Source organism: Chlamydotis macqueenii, chromosome W, assembly GCF_036417535.1.
Source record: "Chlamydotis macqueenii isolate bChlMac1 chromosome W, bChlMac1.mat, whole genome shotgun sequence".
Taxonomy (NCBI): Eukaryota; Metazoa; Chordata; class Aves; order Otidiformes; family Otididae; genus Chlamydotis; species Chlamydotis macqueenii.
Genome location: NC_141592.1, coordinates 41,679,354 through 41,701,713, shown reverse-complemented (window position 1 = coordinate 41,701,713; position 22,360 = coordinate 41,679,354).

The window sequence follows — 22,360 nt, the reverse complement described above, 5'->3', positions numbered from 1 at the left end:
CTCTGGCTGTCTGGCTGTCTGGCTGTCTTCGGTTCTGGGGCTCTGGCTGTCTGGCTGTCTTAGGGTCTGGCTGTCTGGCTGTCTGGCTGTCTTGGGCTCTGGCTGTCTGGCTGTCTTAGGGTCTGGCTGTCTGGCTGTCTGGCTGTCTTGGGCTCTGGCTGTCTGGTTGTCTTGGGCTATGGCTGTCTGGGGCTCTGGCTGTCTGGCTGTCTGGCTGTCTTGGGCTCTGGCTGTCTGGTTGTCCGGGGCTCTGGCTGTCTGGCTGTCTGGCTGTCTGGGGCTCTGGCTCTCTGGCTGTCTTGGGCTCCGGGGCTCTGGCTATCTGGCTGTCTGGCTGTCTTAGGTCCTGGCTGTCTAGCTGTCTGGCTGTCTTGGGCTCTGGCTGTCTGTCTGGCTGTCCTGGGGTATGGCTGTCTTGGGCTCTGGCTGTCTGGCTGTCTGCCTGTCTTGGGCTCTGTCTGTCTGGCTGTCTTGGGCTTTGCCTGTCTTGGACTCTGGCTGTCTGGCTATCTGGCTGTCTTACTGTCTTGGGCTCTGGCTGGCTGGCTGTCTTGGGCGCTGGCGCTCTGGCTATCTGGCTGTCTGGCTCTCTGGGGCTCTGGCTCTCTGGGGCTCTGGCTGTCTGGCTGTCTGGGGCTCTGTCTGTCTGGCTGTCTTGGGCTTTGGATGTCTGGCTGTCTGCTGTCTTGGGCTCTGGCTGTCTGGGGCTCTGTCTGTCTGGCTGTCTTGGGCTTTGGATGTCTGGCTGTCTGCTGTCTTGGGCTCTGTCTGTCTGGCTGTCTGGGGCTCTGTCTGTCTGTCTGTCTTGGGCTTTGGATGTCTGGCTGTCTGGCTGTCTAGGGCTCTGGCTGTCTGGCTGTCTGGGGCTCTGGCTGTCTGGCTGTCTGGCTGTCTAGGGCTCTGGCTGTCTGGCTGTCTCGCTGTCTTGGGCTCTGGCTGTCTGGCTGTCTGGGGTCTGCTTGTCTTGGGCTCTGGCTGTCTGGCTGTCTTGGGCTCTGGCTCTCTGGCTGTCTGGCTGTCTTGGGCTCTGGCTGTCTTAGGCTCTGGCTGTCTGGCTGTCTGGGACTCTGGCTGTCTGGCTGTCTTGCGGTCTGGGGCTCTGGCTGTCTGGCTGTCTGGCTGTCTTGGGCTCTGGCTGTCTTGGGCTCTGGATGTCTGGCTGTCTGGCTGTCTGGCTGTCTGGGGCTCTGGCTGTCTGGCTGTCCTGGGCTCTGGCTGTCTTGGACTCTGGCTGTCTTGGGTTCTGGCGGTCTGGCTGTCTGGCTGTGTTGCGCTCTGGCGGTCTGGCTGTCTTGGGCTCTGGCTATATGGCTGTCTGCCTGTCTTGGGCTCTCTCTGTCTGGCTGTCTTGGGCTTTGCCTGTCTTGGGCTCTGGCTGGCTGGCTGTCTTGGGCGCTGGCGCTCTGGCTATCTGGCTGTCTGGCTGTCTGGGGCTCTGTCTGTCTGGCTGTCTTGGGCTTTGGATGTCTGGCTGTCTGGCTGTCTTGGGCTCTGGCTGTCTGGCTGTCTCGGGCTCTGGCTGTCTGGCTGTCTGGATGTCTTGGGCTCTGGCTGTCTTGGCCTCTGGCTATCTGGCTATCTTGGGCTTTAGCTGTCTGGCTGTCTGGCTGTCTTGGGCTCTGGCTCTCTGGCTGTCTGGCTGTCTAGGGCTCTGGCTGTCTGGGGTCTGCCTGTCTTGGGCTCTGGCTGTCTGGCTGTCTTGGGCTCTGGCGCTCTGGCTGTCTGGCTGTCTTGGGCTCTGGCGGTCTGGCTGTCTTGGGCTCTGGCTGTCTGGCTGTCTGCCTGTCTTGGGCTCTCTCTGTCTGGTTGTCTTGGGCTTTGCCTGTTTTGGGCTCTGGCTGTCTGGCTGCCTGGCTGTCTTGACCTCTTGCTGTCTGTCTGGCTGTCTTGGGGTCTGGCTGTCTTGGGCTCTGGCTGTCTGGTTGTCTGGGTCTCTGGCTGTCTGAGGCTCTGGCTGTCTGGCTCTCTGGCTGTCTGGGGATCTGGCTGTCTGGCTGTCTGGGGCTCTGGCTGTCTGGGGCTCTGGCTGTCTGGGACTATGGCTGTCTGGCTGTCTGGGGCTCTGGCTGTCTGGTTGTCTGGGGCTCTGGCTGTCCGCGGCTCTGTCTCTCTGGCTGTCCTGGGCTTTGGCTGTCTGGGGCTCTGGCTGTCTGGCTGTCTGGGACTATGGCTGTCTGGGACTATGGCTGTCTGGGGCTCGGGGGCTCTGGCTGTCTGGGGCTCTGGCTGTCTGGCTGTGTTGGGCTCTGGGGCTCTGGCTATCTGGCTGTCTGGCTGTCTTGGGCTCTGTCTGTCAGTCTGGCTGTTTTGGGGTCTGGCTGACTTGGGGTCTGGCTGTCTGGGGCTCTGGCTGTCTTGCTGTCTGGGACAATCACTGTCTGGGTCTATGGCTGTCTGGGGCTCTGGCTGTCTGAGGCTCTGGCTGTCTGGCTGTCTGGCTCTCTGGGGATCTGGCTGTCTGGCTGTCTGGGGCTCTGGCTGTCTGGGGCTCTGGCTGTCTGGCTGTCTGGGACTATGGCTGTCTGGGACTATGGCTGTCTGGGGCTCTGGCTGTCTGGGGCTCTGGCTGTCTGGCTGTGTTGGGCTCTGGCTGTCTGGCTGTCTGGCTGTCTTGGGCTCTGGCTGTCTGGCTGTCTGGGGCTCTGGCTGTCTGGTTGTCTGGGTCTCTGGCTGTCTGGGGCTCTGGCTGTCTGTCTGTCTGGCTGTCTGGGGCTCTGGCTGTCTGGCTGTCTGGGGCTCTGGCTGTCTGCGGCTCTGGCTGTCTGGCTGTCTGGCTCTCTGGGGATCTGGCTGTCTGGCTGTCTGGGGCTCTGGCTGTCTGGGGCTCTGGCTGTCTGGCTGTCTGGGACTATGGCTGTCTGGGACTATGGCTCTCTGGGGCTCTGGCTGTCTGGGGCTCTGTCTGTCTGGCTGTCTTGGGCTTTGGATGTCTGGCTGTCTGGCTGTCTTGGGCTCTGGCTGTCTGGCTGTCTGGGGCTCTGGCTGTCTGGTTGTCTGGGTCTCTGGCTGTCTGGGGCTCTGGCTGTCTGTCTGTCTGGCTGTCTGGGGCTCTGGCTGTCTGGCTGTCTGGGGCTCTGGCTGTCTGGTTGTCTGGGTCTCTGGCTGTCTGGGGCTCTGTCTGTCTGGGGCTCTGGCTGTCTGGCTGTCTGGGGGTCTGTCTGTCTGCGGCTCTGTCTCTCTGGCTGTCTTGGGCTCTGGCTGTCTGGGGCTCTGGCTGTCTGGCTGTCTGGGACTATGGCTGTCTGGGGCTCTGGCTGTCTGGCTGTCTTGGGCTCTGGCTGTCTGGCTGTCTGGGGCTCTGGCTGTCTGGGGCTCTGGCTGTCTGTCTGTCTGGGACTATGGAGGTCTGGGGCTCTGGCTGTCTGGCTGTCTGGGGCTCTGGCTGTCTGGCTGTCTGCGGCTCTGGGGCTCTGGCTGTCTGGCTGTCTTAGGGTCTGGCTGTCTGGCTGTCTGGCTGTCTTGGGCTGTGGCTGTCTGGTTGTCTTGGGCTATGGCTGTCTGGGGCTCTGGCTGTATGGCTGTCTGGCTGTCTTGGGCTCTGGCTGTCTTAGGCTCTGGCTGTCTGGCTGTCTGGCTGTCTGGGACTCTGGCTGTCTGGCTGTCTTGCGGTCTGGGGCTCTGGCTGTCTGGCTGTCTGGCTGTCTTGGGCTCTGGCTGTCTTGGGCTCTGGATGTCTGGCTGTCTGGCTGTCTGGCTGTCTGGGGCTCTGGCTGTCTGGCTGTCCTGGGCTCTGGCTGTCTTGGACTCTGGCTGTCTTGGGTTCTGGCGGTCTGGCTGTCTGGCTGTGTTGCGCTCTGGCGGTCTGGCTGTCTTGGGCTCTGGCTATATGGCTGTCTGCCTGTCTTGGGCTCTCTCTGTCTGGCTGTCTTGGGCTTTGCCTGTCTTGGGCTCTGGCTGGCTGGCTGTCTTGGGCGCTGGCGCTCTGGCTATCTGGCTGTCTGGCTGTCTGGGGCTCTGTCTGTCTGGCTGTCTTGGGCTTTGGATGTCTGGCTGTCTGGCTGTCTTGGGCTCTGGCTGTCTGGCTGTCTCGGGCTCTGGCTGTCTGGCTGTCTGGATGTCTTGGGCTCTGGCTGTCTTGGGCTCTGGCTATCTGGCTATCTTGGGCTTTAGCTGTCTGGCTGTCTGGCTGTCTTGGGCTCTGGCTCTCTGGCTGTCTGGCTGTCTAGGGCTCTGGCTGTCTGGGGTCTGCCTGTCTTGGGCTCTGGCTGTCTGGCTGTCTTGGGCTCTGGCGCTCTGGCTGTCTGGCTGTCTTGGGCTCTGGCGGTCTGGCTGTCTTGGGCTCTGGCTGTCTGGCTGTCTGCCTGTCTTGGGCTCTCTCTGTCTGGTTGTCTTGGGCTTTGCCTGTTTTGGGCTCTGGCTGTCTGGCTGCCTGGCTGTCTTGACCTCTTGCTGTCTGTCTGGCTGTCTTGGGGTCTGGCTGTCTTGGGCTCTGGCTGTCTGGTTGTCTGGGTCTCTGGCTGTCTGAGGCTCTGGCTGTCTGGCTCTCTGGCTGTCTGGGGATCTGGCTGTCTGGCTGTCTGGGGCTCTGGCTGTCTGGGGCTCTGGCTGTCTGGGACTATGGCTGTCTGGCTGTCTGGGGCTCTGGCTGTCTGGTTGTCTGGGGCTCTGGCTGTCCGCGGCTCTGTCTCTCTGGCTGTCCTGGGCTTTGGCTGTCTGGGGCTCTGGCTGTCTGGCTGTCTGGGACTATGGCTGTCTGGGACTATGGCTGTCTGGGGCTATGGCTGTCTGGGGCTCTGGCTGTCTGGCTGTGTTGGGCTCTGGGGCTCTGGCTATCTGGCTGTCTGGCTGTCTTGGGCTCTGTCTGTCAGTCTGGCTGTTTTGGGGTCTGGCTGACTTGGGGTCTGGCTGTCTGGGGCTCTGGCTGTCTTGCTGTCTGGGACAATCACTGTCTGGGTCTATGGCTGTCTGGGGCTCTGGCTGTCTGAGGCTCTGGCTGTCTGGCTGTCTGGCTCTCTGGGGATCTGGCTGTCTGGCTGTCTGGGGCTCTGGCTGTCTGGGGCTCTGGCTGTCTGGCTGTCTGGGACTATGGCTGTCTGGGACTATGGCTGTCTGGGGCTCTGGCTGTCTGGGGCTCTGGCTGTCTGGCTGTGTTGGGCTCTGGCTGTCTGGCTGTCTGGCTGTCTTGGGCTCTGGCTGTCTGGCTGTCTGGGGCTCTGGCTGTCTGGTTGTCTGGGTCTCTGGCTGTCTGGGGCTCTGGCTGTCTGTCTGTCTGGCTGTCTGGGGCTCTGTCTGTCTGGCTGTCTGGGGCTCTGGCTGTCTGCGGCTCTGGCTGTCTGGCTGTCTGGCTCTCTGGGGATCTGGCTGTCTGGCTGTCTGGGGCTCTGGCTGTCTGGGGCTCTGGCTGTCTGGCTGTCTGGGACTATGGCTGTCTGGAACTATGGCTCTCTGGGGCTCTGGCTGTCTGGGGCTCTGTCTCTCTGGCTGTCTTGGGCTTTGGATGTCTGGCTGTCTGGCTGTCTTGGGCTCTGGCTGTCTGGCTGTCTGGGGCTCTGGCTGTCTGGTTGTCTGGGTCTCTGGCTGTCTGGGGCTCTGGCTGTCTGTCTGTCTGGCTGTCTGGGGCTCTGGCTGTCTGGCTGTCTGGGGCTCTGGCTGTCTGGTTGTCTGGGTCTCTGGCTGTCTGGGGCTCTGTCTGTCTGGGGCTCTGGCTGTCTGGCTGTCTGGGGGTCTGTCTGTCTGCGGCTCTGTCTCTCTGGCTGTCTTGGGCTCTGGCTGTCTGGGGCTCTGGCTGTCTGGCTGTCTGGGACTATGGCTGTCTGGGGCTCTGGCTGTCTGGCTGTCTTGGGCTCTGGCTGTCTGGCTGTCTGGGGCTCTGGCTGTCTGGGGCTCTGGCTGTCTGTCTGTCTGGGACTATGGAGGTCTGGGGCTCTGGCTGTCTGGCTGTCTGGGGCTCTGGCTGTCTGGCTGTCTGCGGCTCTGGGGCTCTGGCTGTCTGGCTGTCTTAGGGTCTGGCTGTCTGGCTGTCTGGCTGTCTTGGGCTGTGGCTGTCTGGTTGTCTTGGGCTATGGCTGTCTGGGGCTCTGGCTGTATGGCTGTCTGGCTGTCTTGGGCTCTGGCTGTCTGGTTGTCCTGGGCTCTGGTTATCTGGCTGTCTGGCTGTCTTCGGTTCTGGCTGTCTAGCTGTCTGGCTGTCTTGGGCTCTGGCTGTCTGTCTGGCTGTCCTGGGGTCTGGCTGTCTTGGACTCTGGCTGTCTGGGGCTCTGGCTGTCTGGGGCTTTAAGGCTCTGGCTGTCTGGGGCTCTGGCTGTCTTGGGCTCTGGCGGTCTGGCTGTCTGGCTGTCTTGGGCTCTGGCGGTCTGGCTGTCTTGGGCTCTGGCTGTCTGGCTGTCTGCCTGTCTTGGGCTCTCTCTGTCTGGCTGTCTTGGGCTTTCCCTGTCTTGGGCTCTGGCTGTCTGGCTATCTGGCTGTCTTACTGTCTTGGGCTCTGGCTGGCTGGCTGTATTGGGCGCTGGCGCTCTGGCTAGCTGGCTGTCTGGCTGTCTGGGGCTCTGGCTCTGTGGGGTTCTGGCTGTCTGGCTGTCTGGGGCTCTATTTGTCTGGCTATCTTGGGCTTTGGATGTCTGGCTGTCTGGCTGTCTTGGGCACTGGCTGACTGGCTGTCTTGGGCTCTGGCTGTCTGGGGCTCCGGCTGTCTTGGGCTCTGGCGCTCTGGCTGTCGTGGGCTTCGGGGCTCTGGCTATCTGGCTGTCTGGATGTCTTGGGCTCTGTCTGTCAGTCTGGCTGTCCTGGGGTTCTGGCTGACTTGGGGTCTGGCTGTCTGGGGCTCTGGCTGTCTTGCTGTCTGGGACTATCACTGTCTGGGTCTATGGCTGTCTGGGGCTCTGGCTGTCTGGGGCTTTAAGGCTCTGGCTGTCTGGGGCTCTGGCTGTCTTGGGCTCTGGCGGTCTGGCTGTCTGGCTGTGTTGCGCTCTGGCGGTCTGCCTGTCTTGGGCTCTCTCTGTCTGGCTGTCTTGGGCCCTGCCTGTCTTGGGCTCTGGCTGTCTGGCTATCTGGCTGTCTTACTGTCTTGGGCTCTGGCTGGCTGGCTGTCTTGGGCGCTGGCGCTCTGGCTATCTGGCTGTCTGGCTCTCTGGGGCTCTGGCTCTCTGGGGCTCTGGCTGTCTGGCTGTCTGGGGCTCTGTCTGTCTGGCTGTCTTGGGCTTTGGATGTCTGGCTGTCTGGCTGTCTTGGGCTCTGGCTGTCTGGGGCTCTGGCTGTCTGGCTGTCTGGATGTCTTGGGCTCTGGCTGTCTTGAGCTCTGGCTGTCTGGCTATCTTGGGCTTTAGCTGTCTGGCTGTCTGGCTGTCTTGGGCTCTGGCTGTTTGGGCTCTGGCTGTCTGGCTGTCTGGCTGTCTAGGGCTCTGGCTGTCTGGGGTCTGCCTGTCTTGGGCTCTGGCTGTCTGGCTGTCTGGGGCTCTGGCTGTCTGGCTGTCCTGGGCTCTGGCTGTCTTGGACTCTGGCTGTCTTGGGTTCTGGCGGTCTGGCTGTCTGGCTGTGTTGCGCTCTGGCGGTCTGGCTGTCTTGGGCTCTGGCTATATGGCTGTCTGCCTGTCTTGGGCTCTCTCTGTCTGGCTGTCTTGGGCTTTGCCTGTCTTGGGCTCTGGCTGGCTGGCTGTCTTGGGCGCTGGCGCTCTGGCTATCTGGCTGTCTGGCTGTCTGGGGCTCTGTCTGTCTGGCTGTCTTGGGCTTTGGATGTCTGGCTGTCTGGCTGTCTTGGGCTCTGGCTGTCTGGCTGTCTCGGGCTCTGGCTGTCTGGCTGTCTGGATGTCTTGGGCTCTGGCTGTCTTGGCCTCTGGCTATCTGGCTATCTTGGGCTTTAGCTGTCTGGCTGTCTGGCTGTCTTGGGCTCTGGCTCTCTGGCTGTCTGGCTGTCTAGGGCTCTGGCTGTCTGGGGTCTGCCTGTCTTGGGCTCTGGCTGTCTGGCTGTCTTGGGCTCTGGCGCTCTGGCTGTCTGGCTGTCTTGGGCTCTGGCGGTCTGGCTGTCTTGGGCTCTGGCTGTCTGGCTGTCTGCCTGTCTTGGGCTCTCTCTGTCTGGTTGTCTTGGGCTTTGCCTGTTTTGGGCTCTGGCTGTCTGGCTGCCTGGCTGTCTTGACCTCTTGCTGTCTGTCTGGCTGTCTTGGGGTCTGGCTGTCTTGGGCTCTGGCTGTCTGGTTGTCTGGGTCTCTGGCTGTCTGAGGCTCTGGCTGTCTGGCTCTCTGGCTGTCTGGGGATCTGGCTGTCTGGCTGTCTGGGGCTCTGGCTGTCTGGGGCTCTGGCTGTCTGGGACTATGGCTGTCTGGCTGTCTGGGGCTCTGGCTGTCTGGTTGTCTGGGGCTCTGGCTGTCCGCGGCTCTGTCTCTCTGGCTGTCCTGGGCTTTGGCTGTCTGGGGCTCTGGCTGTCTGGCTGTCTGGGACTATGGCTGTCTGGGACTATGGCTGTCTGGGGCTCGGGGGCTCTGGCTGTCTGGGGCTCTGGCTGTCTGGCTGTGTTGGGCTCTGGGGCTCTGGCTATCTGGCTGTCTGGCTGTCTTGGGCTCTGTCTGTCAGTCTGGCTGTTTTGGGGTCTGGCTGACTTGGGGTCTGGCTGTCTGGGGCTCTGGCTGTCTTGCTGTCTGGGACAATCACTGTCTGGGTCTATGGCTGTCTGGGGCTCTGGCTGTCTGAGGCTCTGGCTGTCTGGCTGTCTGGCTCTCTGGGGATCTGGCTGTCTGGCTGTCTGGGGCTCTGGCTGTCTGGGGCTCTGGCTGTCTGGCTGTCTGGGACTATGGCTGTCTGGGACTATGGCTGTCTGGGGCTCTGGCTGTCTGGGGCTCTGGCTGTCTGGCTGTGTTGGGCTCTGGCTGTCTGGCTGTCTGGCTGTCTTGGGCTCTGGCTGTCTGGCTGTCTGGGGCTCTGGCTGTCTGGTTGTCTGGGTCTCTGGCTGTCTGGGGCTCTGGCTGTCTGTCTGTCTGGCTGTCTGGGGCTCTGGCTGTCTGGCTGTCTGGGGCTCTGGCTGCCTGCGGCTCTGGCTGTCTGGCTGTCTGGCTCTCTGGGGATCTGGCTGTCTGGCTGTCTGGGGCTCTGGCTGTCTGGGGCTCTGGCTGTCTGGCTGTCTGGGACTATGGCTGTCTGGGACTATGGCTCTCTGGGGCTCTGGCTGTCTTGGGCTCTGTCTGTCTGGCTGTCTTGGGCTTTGGATGTCTGGCTGTCTGGCTGTCTTGGGCTCTGGCTGTCTGGCTGTCTGGGGCTCTGGCTGTCTGGTTGTCTGGGTCTCTGGCTGTCTGGGGCTCTGGCTGTCTGTCTGTCTGGCTGTCTGGGGCTCTGGCTGTCTGGCTGTCTGGGGCTCTGGCTGTCTGCGGCTCTGGCTGTCTGCCTGTCTTGGGCTCTGGCTGTCTGGGGCTCTGGCTGTCTGGCTGTCTTGGGGTCTGTCTGTCTGCGGCTCTGTCTCTCTGGCTGTCTGGGGCTCTGGCTGTCTGGGGCTCTGGCTGTCTGGCTGTCTGGGACTATGGCTGTCTGGGGCTCTGGCTGTCTGGCTGTCTTGGGCTCTGGCTGTCTGGCTGTCTGGGGCTCTGGCTGTCTGGGGCTCTGGCTGTCTGTCTGTCTGGGACTATGGAGGTCTGGGGCTCTGGCTGTCTGGCTGTCTGGGGCTCTGGCTGTCTGGCTGTCTGCGGCTCTGGGGCTCTGGCTGTCTGGCTGTCTTAGGGTCTGGCTGTCTGGTTGTCTGGCTGTCTTGGGCTGTGGCTGTCTGGTTGTCTTGGGCTATGGCTGTCTGGGGCTCTGGCTGTATGGCTGTCTGGCTGTCTTGGGCTCTGGCTGTCTGGTTGTCCTGGGCTCTGGTTATCTGGCTGTCTGGCTGTCTTGGGTTCTGGCTGTCTAGCTGTCTGGCTGTCTTGGGCTCTGGCTGTCTGTCTGGCTGTCCTGGGGTCTGGCTGTCTTGGACTCTGGCTGTCTGGGGCTCTGGCTGTCTGGGGCTTTAAGGCTCTGGCTGTCTGGGGCTCTGGCTGTCTTGGGCTCTGGCGGTCTGGCTGTCTGGCTGTCTTGGGCTCTGGCGGTCTGGCTGTCTTGGGCTCTGGCTGTCTGGCTGTCTGCCTGTCTTGGGCTCTCTCTGTCTGGCTGTCTTGGGCTTTGCCTGTCTTGGGCTCTGGCTGTCTGGCTATCTGGCTGTCTTACTGTCTTGGGCTCTGGCTGGCTGGCTGTATTGGGCGCTGGCGCTCTGGCTAGCTGGCTGTCTGGCTGTCTGGGGCTCTATTTGTCTGGCTGTCTTGGGCTTTGGATGTCTGGCTGTCTGGCTGTCTTGGGCACTGGCTGACTGGCTGTCTTGGGCTCTGGCTGTCTGGGGCTCCGGCTGTCTTGGGCTCTGGCGCTCTGGCTGTCGTGGGCTTCGGGGCTCTGGCTATCTGGCTGTCTGGATGTCTTGGGCTCTGTCTGTCAGTCTGGCTGTCCTGGGGTTCTGGCTGACTTGGGGTCTGGCTGTCTGGGGCTCTGGCTGTCTTGCTGTCTGGGACTATCACTGTCTGGGTCTATGGCTGTCTGGGGCTCTGGCTGTCTGGGGCTTTAAGGCTCTGGCTGTCTGGGGCTCTGGCTGTCTTGGGCTCTGGCGGTCTGGCTGTCTGGCTGTGTTGCGCTCTGGCGGTCTGGCTGTCTTGGGCCCTGCCTGTCTTGGGCTCTGGCTGTCTGGCTATCTGGCTGTCTTACTGTCTTGGGCTCTGGCTGGCTGGCTGTCTTGGGCGCTGGCGCTCTGGCTATCTGGCTGTCTGGGGCTCTGGCTCTCTGGGGCTCTGGCTGTCTGGCTGTCTGGGGCTCTATTTGTCTGGCTGTCTTGGGCTTTGGATGTCTGGCTGTCTGGCTGTCTTGGGCTTTGCCTGTCTTGGGCTCTGGCTGGCTGGCTGTCTTGGGCGCTGGCGCTCTGGCTATCTGGCTGTCTGGGGCTCTGTCTGTCTGGCTGTCTTGGGCTTTGGATGTCTGGCTGTCTGGCTGTCTTGGGCTCTGGCTGTCTGGCTGTCTGGGGCTCTGGCTGTCTGGCTGTCTGGATGTCTTGGGCTCTGGCTGTCTTGGCCTCTGGCTGTCTGGCTATCTTGGGCTTTAGCTGTCTGGCTGTCTGGCTGTATTGGGCTCTGGCTGACTTGGGCTCTGGCTGTCTGGCTGTCTTGGGCTCTGGCGGTCTGGCTGTCTGGGGCTCTGGCTGTCTGGCTGTCTGGGGCTCTGGCTCTCTGGCTGTCTGGCTGTCTGGCTGTCTGGGGCTCTGGCTGTCTGGCTGTCTGGCTGTCTTGGGCTCTGGCTGTCTGGCTGTCTGGGGTCTGCCTGTCTTGGGCTCTGGCTGTCTGGCTGTCTTGGGCTCTGGCGCTCTGGCTGTCTGGGTGTCCGGGGCTCTGGCTGTCTGGTTGTCTGGGTCTCTGGCTGTCTGGGGCTCTGGCTGTCTGGCTGTCTGGCTGTCTGGGGATCTGGCTGTCTGGCTGTCTGGGGCTCTGGCTGTCTGCGGCTCTGTCTGTCTGCCTGTCTTGGGCTCTGGCTGTCTGGGGCTCTGGCTGTCTGGCTGTCTGGGGCTCTGTCTGTCTGCGGCTCTGTCTCTCTGCCTGTCTTGGGCTTTGGCTGTCTGGGGCTCTGGCTGTCTTGGGCTCTGGCTGTCTGGATGTCTTGGGCTCTGTCTGTCAGTCTGGCTGTCCTGGGGTTCTGGCTGACTTGGGGTCTGGCTGTCTGGGGCTCTGGCTGTCTTGCTGTCTGGGACTATCACTGTCTGGGTCTATGGCTGTCTGGGGCTCTGGCTGTCTGGGGCTTTAAGGCTCTGGCTGTCTGGGGCTCTGGCTGTCTTGGGCTCTGGCGGTCTGGCTGTCTGGCTGTGTTGCGCTCTGGCGGTCTGGCTGTCTTGGGCTCTGGCTATCTGGCTGTGTGCCATTCTTGGGCTCTCTCTGTCTGGCTGTCTTGAGCTTTGCCTGTCTTGGGCTCTGGCTGTCTGGCTATCTGGCTGTCTTACTGTCTTGGGCTCTGGCTGGCTGGCTGTCTTGGGCGCTGGCGCTCTGGCTATCTGGCTGTCTGGCTGTCTGGGGCTCTGGCTCTCTGGGGCTCTGGCTGTCTGGCTGTCTGGGGCTCTGTCTGTCTGGCTGTCTTGGGCTTTGGATGTCTGGCTGTCTGGCTGTCTAGGGCTCTGGCTGTCTGGCTGTCTGGGGCTCTGGCTGTCTGGCTGTCTGGATGTCTTGGGCTCTGGCTGTCTTGAGCTCTGGCTCTCTGGCTATCTTGGGCTTTAGCTGTCTGGCTGTCTGGCTGTCTTGGGCTCTGGCTGTTTGGGCTCTGGCTGTCTGGCTGTCTGGCTGTCTAGGGCTCTGGCTGTCTGGGGTCTGCCTGTCTTGGGCTCTGGCTGTCTGGCTGTCTTGGGCTCTGGCGCTCTGGCTGTCTGGCTGTCTTGTGCTCTCGCTGTCTGGCTGTCTTGGGCTATGGCTATGTGGCTTTCTGGCTGTCTGGGGCTCTGGCTGTCTGGCTGTCTTGGGCTCCGGCTGTCTTGGGCTCTGGCTGTCTTGCGGTCTGGGGCACTGGCTGTCTGGCTGTCTGGCTGTCTTGGGCTCGGCCTGTCTTGGGCTCTGGCTGTCTGGCTGTCTTGGGCTCTGGCACTCTGGCTCTCTGGCTCTCTGGCTGTCTTGGGCTCTGGCGGTCTGGCTGTCTGGCTGTCTTGGGCACTGGCTGTCTGGCTGTCTTGGGCTCTGGCTGTCTGGGGCTCCGGCTGTCTGCCTATCTGGATGTCTTGGGCTCTGGCTGTCTGGATGTCTTGAGCTCTGGCTGTCTGGCTGTCCTGGGCTCTGGCTGTCTTGCTGTCTGGCTGTCTAGCGCTCTGGCTGTCTGAATCTCTGGCTGTCTTAGGCTCTGCCTGTCTGGTTGTCTGGGGCTCTGGCTGTCTGGGGCTCTGGCTGTCTGGCTGTCTGGGGCTCTGGCTGTCTTGGGCTCTGGCGCTCTGGCTGTCTGGCTGTCTTGGGCTGTGGCTGTCTGGGGCTCTGGCTGTCTGGCTGTGTGGGACTATGGCTGTCTGGGACTATGGCTGTCTGGGGCTCTGGGGCTCTGGCTGTCTGGCTGTCCTGGGCTCTGGCTGTCTTGCTGTCTGGGGCTCTGGCTGTCTTGGGCTCTGGCGCTCTGGCTGTCTGGCTGTCTTGGGCTGTGGCTGTCTGGGGCTCTGGCTGTCTGGCTGTTTGGCTTTCTTGGGCTCTGGCTGTCTGGTTGTCTTGGGCTCTGGCTGTCTGTCTGGCTGTCCTGGGGTCTGGCTGTCTGGGGCTCTGGCTGTCTCGGGCTCTGGCTGTCTGGCTGTCTGGGGCTCTGGCTGTCTGCGGCTCAGGCTGTTTGGCTGTCTGGGGCTGTGGCTGTCTGGGGCTCTGGCTGCCTGGCTGTCTGGCTGTCTGGCTGTCTGGGGCTCTGGCTGTCTGACTGTCTTGGGCTCTGGCTGTCTGGCTGTCTGGCTGTCTGGGGCTCTGGCTGTCTGGGGCTCTGGCTGTCTGGCTGTCTGGCTGTCTTGGGCTGTGGCTGTCTGGTTGTCTTGGGCTATGGCTGTCTGGGGCTCTGGCTGTCTGACTGTCCTGGGCTCTGGCTGTCTGGCTGTCTGGCTGTCTTGGGCTCTGGCTCTCTGGCTGTCTTGTGCTCCGGGGCTCTGGCTGTCTTGTGCTCCGGGGCTCTGGCTATCTGGCTGCCTTGCTGTCTTGGGTTCTGGCTGTGTAGCTGTCTGGCTGTCTTGTGCTCTGGCTGTCTGTCTGGCTGTCTGGGGCTCTGGCTGTATTGCTGTCTGGGACTATCGTTGTCTGGGTCTATGGCTGTCTGGGGCTCCGGCTGTCTGGGGCTTTAAGGCTCTGGCTGTCTGTGGCTCTGGCTGTCTTGGGCTCTGGCGGTCTGGCTGTCTGGCTGTCTTGGGCTCTGGCGGTCTGGCTGTCTTGGGCTCTGGCTGTCTGGCTGTGTGCCTGTCTTGGGCTCTCTCTGTCTGGCTGACTTGGGCTTTGCTTGTTTTGGGCTCTGGCTGTCTGGCTGTCTGGCTGTCTGGGGGTCTGGCTGTCTGGCTATCTGGCTGTCTGGTTGTCTGGGTCTCTGGCTGTCTGAGGCTCTGGCTGTCTGGCTGTCTGGCTCTCTGGGGATCTGGCTGTCTGGCTGTCTGGGGCTCTGGCTGTCTGGGGCTCTGGCTGTCTGGCTGTCTGGGACTATGGCTGTGTGGGACTATGGCTGTCTGGGGCTCTGGCTGTCTGGGGCTCTGGCTGTCTGGCTGTGTTGGGCTCTGGCTGTCTGGGGCTCTGGCTGTCCTGGGCTCTAGCTGTCTGGCTCTCTGGGGCTCTGGCTGTCTGGGGCTCTGTCTGTCTGGCTGTCTTGGGCTTTGGATGTCTGGCTGTCTGGCTGTCTTGGGCTCTGGCTGTCTGGCTGTCTGGGGCTCTGGCTGTCTGGTTGTCTGGGTCTCTGGCTGTCTGGGGCTCTGGCTGTCTGCCTGTCTGGCTGTCTGGGGCTCTGGCTGTCTGGCTGTCTGGGGCTCTGGCTGTCTGCGGCTCTGGCTGTCTGCCTGTCTTGGGCTCTGGCTGTCTGGGGCTCTGGCTGTCTGGCTGTCTGGGGCTCTGTCTGTCTGCGGCTCTGTCTCTCTGGCTGTCTTGGGCTCTGACTGTCTGGCTGTCTGGGGCTCTGGCTGTCTGGGGCTCTGGCTGTCTGTCTGTCTGGGACTATGGAGGTCTGGGGCTCTGGCTGTCTGGCTGTCTGGGGCTCTGGCTGTCTGGCTGTCTGCGGCTCTGGGGCTCTGGCTGTCTGGCTGTCTTAGGGTCTGGCTGTCTGGCTGTCTGGCTGTCTTGGGCTGTGGCTGTCTGGTTGTCTTGGGCTATGGCTGTCTGGGGCTCTGGCTGTATGGCTGTCTGGCTGTCTTGGGCTCTGGCTGTCTGGTTGTCCTGGGCTCTGGTTATCTGGCTGTCTGGCTGTCTTGGGTTCTGGCTGTCTAGCTGTCTGGCTGTCTTGGGCTCTGGCTGTCTGTCTGGCTGTCCTGGGGTCTGGCTGTCTTGGACTCTGGCTGTCTGGGGCTCTGGCTGTCTGGGGCTTTAAGGCTCTGGCTGTCTGGGGCTCTGGCTGTCTTGGGCTCTGGCGGTCTGGCTGTCTGGCTGTCTTGGGCTCTGGCTGACTGGCTGTCTTGGGCTCTGGCTGTCTGGGGCTCCGGCTGTCTTGGGCTCTGGCGCTCTGGCTGTCGTGGGCTTCGGGGCTCTGGCTATCTGGCTGTCTGGATGTCTTGGGCTCTGTCTGTCAGTCTGGCTGTCCTGGGGTTCTGGCTGACTTGGGGTCTGGCTGTCTGGGGCTCTGGCTGTCTTGCTGTCTGGGACTATCACTGTCTGGGTCTATGGCTGTCTGGGGCTCTGGCTGTCTGGGGCTTTAAGGCTCTGGCTGTCTGGGGCTCTGGCTGTCTTGGGCTCTGGCGGTCTGGCTGTCTGGCTGTGTTGCGCTCTGGCGGTCTGGCTGTCTTGAGCTCTGGCTATCTGGCTGTCTGCCTGTCTTGGGCTCTCTCTGTCTGGCTGTCTTGGGCCCTGCCTGTCTTGGGCTCTGGCTGTCTGGCTATCTGGCTGTCTTACTGTCTTGGGCTCTGGCTGGCTGGCTGTCTTGGGCGCTGGCGCTCTGGCTATCTGGCTGTCTGGCTGTCTGGGGCTCTGGCTCTCTGGGGCTCTGGCTGTCTGGCTGTCTGGGGCTCTGTCTGTCTGGCTGTCTTGGGCTTTGGATGTCTGGCTGTCTGGCTGTCTTGGGCTCTGGCTGTCTGGGGCTCTGGCTGTCTGGCTGTCTGGATGTCTTGGGCTCTGGCTGTTTGGGCTCTGGCTGTCTGGCTGTCTGGCTGTCTAGGGCTCTGGCTGTCTGGGGTCTGCCTGTCTTGGGCTCTGGCTGTCTGGCTGTCTTGGGCTCTGGCGCTCTGGCTGTCTGGCTGTCTTGTGCTCTCGCTGTCTGGCTGTCTTGGGCTATGGCTATGTGGCTTTCTGGCTGTCTGGGGCTCTGGCTGTCTGGCTGTCTTGGGCTCCGGCTGTCTTGGGCTCTGGCTGTCTTGCGGTCTGGGGCACTGGCTGTCTGGCTGTCTGGCTGTCTTGGGCTCAGCCTGTCTTGGGCTCTGGCTGTCTGGCTGTCTTGGGCTCTGGCACTCTGGCTCTCTGGCTCTCTGGCTCTCTTGGGCTCTGGCGGTCTGGCTGTCCGGCTGTCTTGGGCTCTGGCTGTCTGGATGTCTTGAGCTCTGGCTGTCTGGCTGTCCTGGGCTCTGGCTGTCTTGCTGTCTGGCTGTCTAGCGCTCTGGCTGTCTGAATCTCTGGCTGTCTTAGGCTCTGCCTGTCTGGTTGTCTGGGGCTCTGGCTGTCTGGGGCTCTGGCTGTCTGGGGCTCTGGCTGTCTGGCTGTCTGGGGCTCTGGCTGTCTTGGGCTCTGGCTGTCTGGCTGTCTGGCTGCCTTGGGCTGTGGCTGTCTGGGGCTCTGGCTGTCTGGCTGTTTGGCTTTCTTGGGCTCTGGCTGTCTGGTTGTCCTGGGCTCTGGCTGTCTGGCTGTCTGGCTGTCTTGGGCTCTGGCTGTCTGGCTGTCTTGGGCTCTGGCTGTCTGTCTGGCTGTCCTGGGGTCTGGCTGTCTCGGGCTCTGGCTGTCTGGGGCTCTGGCTGTCTCGGGCTCTGGCTGTCTGGCTGTCTGGGGCTCTGGCTGCCTGGCTGTCTGGGGCTCTGGCTGTCTGGGGCTCTGGCTGTCTGACTGTCTTGGGGTCTGGCTGTATGGCTGTCTGGCTGTCTGGGGCTCTGGCTGTCTGGGGCTCTGGCTGTCTGGCTGTCTGGCTGTCTTGGGCTCTGGCTGTCTGCCTGTCTGGCTGTCTTGGGCTGTGGCTGTCTGGTTGTCTTGGGCTATGGCTGTCTGGGGCTCTGGCTGTATGACTGTCCTGGGCTCTGGCTGTCTGGCGGTCTGGCTGTCTTGGGCTCTGGCTGTCTGGCTGTCTGCCTGACATGGGCTCTGTCTGTCTGTCTGTCTTGGGCTTTGCCTGTCTTGGGCGCTGGCGCTCTGGCTATCTGGCTGTCTGGCTGTCTGGGGCTCTGGCTCTCTGGGGCTCTGGCTGTCTGGCTGTCTGTGGCTCTGTCTGTCTGGCTGTCTTGGGCTTTGGATGTCTGGCTGTCTGGCTATCTTGGGCTCTGTCTGTCTGGCTGTCTGGGTCTCTGGCTGTCTGGCTGTCTGGGGTCTACTTGTCTTGGGCTCTGGCTGTCTGGCTGTCTTGGGCTCTGGCTGTCTTAGGCTCTGGCTGTCTGGCTGTCTGGGACTCTGGCTATCTGGCTGTCTGGCTGTCTGGGACTCTGGCTGTCTGGCTGTCTTGCGGTCTGGGGCTCTGACTGTCTGGCTGTCTGGCTGTCTTGTGCTCTGGCTGTCTTGGGCTCTGGATGTCTGGCTGTCTGGCTGTCTGGCTGTCTGGGGCTCTGGCTGTCTGGCTGTCCTGGGCTCTGGCTGTCTTGGGCTCTGGCTGTCTTGCTGTCTGGGACTATCGCTGCCTGGGTCTATGGCTGTCTGGGGCTTTAAGGCTCTGGCTGTCTGGGGCTCTGGCGCTCTGGCTGTCGTGGGCTCCGGGGCTCTGGCTATCTGGCTGTCTGGCTGTCTTGGGCTCTGTCTGTCAGTCTGGCTGTCCTGGGGTCTGGCTGACTTGGGGTCTGGCTGTCTGGGGCTCTGGCTGTCTTGCTGTCTGGGTCTATGGCTGTCTGGGTCTATGGCTGTCTGGGGCTCTGGCTGTCTGGGGCTTTAAGGCTCTGGATGTCTGGGGCTCTGGCTGTCTTGGGCTCTGGCGGTCTGGCTGTCTGGCTGTGTTGCGCTCTGGCGGTCTGGCTGTCTTGGGCTCTGGCTGGCTGGCTGTCTTGGGCGCTGGCGCTCTGGCTATCTGGCTGTCTGGCTGTCTGGGGCTCTGGCTCTCTGGGGCTCTGGCTGTGTGGCTGTCTGGGGCTCTGTCTGTTTGGCTGTCTTGGGCTTTGGATGTCTGGCTGTCTGGCTGTCTTGGGCTCTGGCTGTCTGCGGCTCTGTCTGTCTGCCTGTCTTGGGCTCTGGCTGTCTGGGGCTCTGGCTGTCTGGCTGTCTGGGGCTCTGTCTGTCTGCGGCTCTGTCTCTCTGCCTGTCTTGGGGTTTGGCTGTCTGGGGCTCTGGCTGTCTGGCTGTCTGGCTGTCTGGGACTATGGCTGTCTGGGGCCCTGGCTGTCTGGCTGTCTTGGGCTCTGGCTGTCTGGCTGTCTAGGGCTCTGGCTGTCTGGGGCTCTGGCTGTCTGGCTGTCTGCGACTATGGCTGTCTGGCTGTCTGGCTGTCTGGGACTATGGCTGTCTGGGGCCCTGGCTGTCTGGCTGTCTTGGGCTCTGGCTGTCTGGCTGTCTGGGTCTCTGGCTGTCTGAGGTTCTGGCTGTCTGGCTCTCTGGGGATCTGGCTGTCTGGCTGTCTGGGGCTCTGGCTGTCTGGGGCTCTGGCTGTCTGGCTGTCTGTGACTATGGCTGTCTGGGACTATGGCTGTCTGGGGCTCTGGCTGTCTGGCTGTGTTGGGCTCTGGCTGTCTGGGGCTCTGGCTGTCCTGGGCTCTAGCTGTCTGGCTCTCTGGGGCTCTGGCTGTCTGGGGCTCTGTCTGTCTGGCTGTCTTGGGCTTTGGATGTCTGGCTGTCTGGCTGTCTTGGGCTCTGGCTGTCTGGCTGTCTGGGGCTCTGGCTGTCTGGCTGTCTTGTGCTCTGGCTGTCTGGGGCTCTGGCTGTCTGTCTGTCTGGCTGTCTGGGGCTCTGGCTGTCTGGCTGTCTGGGGCTCTGGCTGTCTGCGGCTCTGGCTGTCTGCCTGTCTTGGGCTCTGGCTGTCTGGGCCTCTGGCTGTCTGGCTGTCTGGGGCTCTGTCTGTCTGGGGCTCTGGCTGTCTGGCTGTCTGGGACTATGGCTGTCTGGGGCTCTGGCTGTCTGGCTGTCTTGGGCTCTGACTGTCTGGCTGTCTGGGGCTCTGGCTGTCTGGGGCTCTGTCTGTCTGTCTGTCTGGGACTATGGAGGTCTGGGGCTCTGGCTGTCTGGCTGTCTGGGGCTCTGACTGTCTGGCTGTCTGCGGCTATGGGGCTCTGGCTGTCTGGCTGTCTTAGGGTCTGGCTGTCTGGCTGTCTGGCTGTCTTGGGCTGTGGCTGTCTGGTTGTCTTGGGCTATGGCTGTCTCGGGCTCTGGCTGTATGGCTGTCTGGCTGTCTTGGGCTCTGGCTGTCTGGTTGTCCTGGGCTCTGGTTATCTGGCTGTCTTGGGTTCTGGCTGTCTAGCTGTCTGGCTGTCTTGGGCTCTGGCTGTCTGTCTGGCTGTCCTGGGGTCTGGCTGTCTTGGACTCTGGCTGTCTGGGGCTCTGGCTGTCTGGGGCTTTAAGGCTCTGGCTGTCTGGGGCTCTGGCTGTCTTGGGCTCTGGCGGTCTGGCTGTCTGGCTGTCTTGGGCTCTGGCGGTCTGGCTGTCTTGGGCTCTGGCTGTCTGGCTGTCTGCCTGTCTTGGGCTCTCTCTGTCTGGCTGTCTTGGGCTTTGCCTGTCTTGGGCTCTGGCTGTCTGGCTATCTGGCTGTCTTACTGTCTTGGGCTCTGGCTGGCTGGCTGTATTGGGCGCTGGCGCTCTGGCTAGCTGGCTGTCTGGCTGTCTGGGGCTCTGGCTCTCTGGGGTTCTGGCTGTCTGGCTGTCTGGGGCTCTATTTGTCTGGCTGTCTTGGGCTTTGGATGTCTGGCTGTCTGGCTGTCTTGGGCACTGGCTGACTGGCTGTCTTGGGCTCTGGCTGTCTGGGGCTCCGGCTGTCTTGGGCTCTGGCGCTCTGGCTGTCGTGGGCTTCGGGGCTCTGGCTATCTGGCTGTCTGGATGTCTTGGGCTCTGTCTGTCAGTCTGGCTGTCCTGGGGTTCTGGATGACTTGGGGTCTGGCTGTCTGGGACTCTGGCTGTCTTGCTGTCTGGGACTATCACTGTCTGGGTCTATGGCTGTCTGGGGCTCTGGCTGTCTGGGGCTTTAAGGCTCTGGCTGTCTGGGGCTCTGGCTGTCTTGGGCTCTGGCGGTCTGGCTGTCTGGCTGTGTTGCGCTCTGGCGGTCTGGCTGTCTTGGGCTCTGGCTATCTGGCTGTCTGCCTGTCTTGGGCTCTCTCTGTCTGGCTGTCTTGGGCCCTGCCTGTCTTGGGCTCTGGCTGTCTGGCTATCTGGCTGTCTTACTGTCTTGGGCTCTGGCTGGCTGGCTGTCTTGGGCGCTGGCGCTCTGATTATCTGGCTGTCTGGCTGTCTGGGGCTCTGGCTCTCTGGGGCTCTGGCTGTCTGGCTGTCTGGGGCTCTGTCTGTCTGGCTGTCTTGGGCTTTGGATGTCTGGCTGTCTGGCTGTCTTGGGCTCTGGCTGTCTGGGGCTCTGGCTGTCTGGCTGTCTGGATGTCTTGGGCTCTGGCTGTCTTGAGCTCTGGCTGTCTGGCTATCTTGGGCTTTAGCAGTCTGGCTGTCTGGCTGTCTTGGGCTCTGGCTGTTTGGGCTCTGCCTGTCTGGCTGTCTGGCTGTCTTGGGCTCTGGCTGTCTGGGGTCTGCCTGTCTTGGGCTCTGGCTGTCTGGCTGTCTTGGGCTCTGGCGCTCTGGCTGTCTGGCTGTCTTGTGCTCTCGCTGTCTGGCTGTCTTGGGCTATGGCTATGTGGCTTTCTGGCTGTCTGGGGCTCTGGCTGTCTGGCTGTCTTGGGCTCCGGCTGTCTTGGGCTCTGGCTGTCTTGCGGTCTGGGGCACTGGCTGTCTGGCTGTCTGGCTGTCTTGGGCTCGGCCTGTCTTGGGCTCTGGCTGTCTGGCTGTCTTGGGCTCTGGCACTCTGGCTCTCTGGCTCTCTGGCTGTCTTGGGCTCTGGCGGTCTGGCTGTCCGGCTGTCTTGGGCTCTGGCTGTCTGGATGTCTTGAGCTCTGGCTGTCTGGCTGTCCTGGGCTCTGGCTGTCTTGCTGTCTGGCTGTCTAGCGCTCTGGCTGTCTGAATCTCTGGCTGTCTTAGGCTCTGCCTGTCTGGTTGTCTGGGGCTCTGTCTGTCTGGGGCTCTGGTTGTCTGTCTGTCTGGGGCTCTGGCTGTCTGGGGCTCTGGCTGTCTGGCTGTCTGGGGCTCTGGCTGTCTGGCTGTCTGGGGCTCTGGCTGTCTTGGGCTCTGGCGCTCTGGCTGTCTGGCTGCCTTGGGCTGTGGCTGTCTGGGGCTCTGGCTGTCTGGCTGTTTGGCTTTCTTGGGCTCTGGCTGTCTGGTTGTCCTGGGCTCTGGCTGTCTGGCTGTGTGGCTGTCTTGGGCTCTGGCTGTCTGGCTGTCTTGGGCTCTGGCTGTCTGTCTGGCTGTCCTGGGGTCTGGCTGTCTCGGGCTCTGGCTGTCTGGGGCTCTGGCTGTCTCGGGCTCTGGCTGTCTGGCTGTCTGGGGCTCTGGCTGTCTGGCTGTCTGGTGCTCTGGCTGTCTGCGGCTCAGGCTGTTTGGCTGTCTGGGCCTGTGGCTGTCTTGGGCTCTGGCTGCCTGGCTGTCTGGGGCTCTGGCTGTCTGGGGCTCTGGCTGTCTGACTGTCTTGAAGTCTGGCTGTCTGGCTGTCTGGCTGTCTGGGGCTCTGGCTGTCTGGGGCTCTGGCTGTCTGGCTGTCTGGCTGTCTTGGGCTCTGGCTGTCTGGCTGTCTTGGGCTCTGGCTATCTGGCTGTCTGCCTGTCTTGGGCTCTCTCTGTCTGGCTGTCTTGGGCCCTGCCTGTCTTGGGCTCTGGCTGTCTGGCTATCTGGCTGTCTTACTGTCTTGGGCTCTGGCTGGCTGGCTGTCTTGGGCGCTGGCGCTCTGGCTATCTGGCTGGCTGGCTGTCTGGGGCTCTGGCTCTCTGGGGCTCTGGCTGTCTGGCTGTCTGGGGCTCTGTCTGTCTGGCTGTCTTGGGCTTTGGATGTCTGGCTGTCTGGCTGTCTTGGGCTCTGGCTGTCTGGGGCTCTGGCTGTCTGGCTGTCTGGATGTCTTGGGCTCTGGCTGTCTTGAGCTCTGGCTGTCTGGCTATCTTGGGCTTTAGCTGTCTGGCTGTCTGGCTGTCTTGGGCTCTGGCTGTTTGGGCTCTGGCTGTCTGGCTGTCTGGCTGTCTAGGGCTCTGGCTGTCTGGGTTCTGCCTGTCTTGGGCTCTGGCTGTCTGGCTGTCTTGGGCTCTGGCGCTCTGGCTGTCTGGCTGTCTTGTGCTCTCGCTGTCTGGCTGTCTTGGGCTATGGCTATGTGGCTTTCTGGCTGTCTGGGGCTCTGGCTGTCTGGCTGTCTTGGGCTCCGGCTGTCTTGGGCTCTGGCTGTCTTGCGGTCTGGGGCACTGGCTGTCTGGCTGTCTGCCTGTCTTGGGCTCGGCCTGTCTTGGGCTCTGGCTGTCTGGCTGTCTTGGGCTCTGGCACTCTGGCTCTCTGGCTCTCTGGCTGTCTTGGGCTCTGGCGGTCTGGCTGTCCGGCTGTCTTGGGCTCTGGCTGTCTGGATGTCTTGAGCTCTGGCTGTCTGGCTG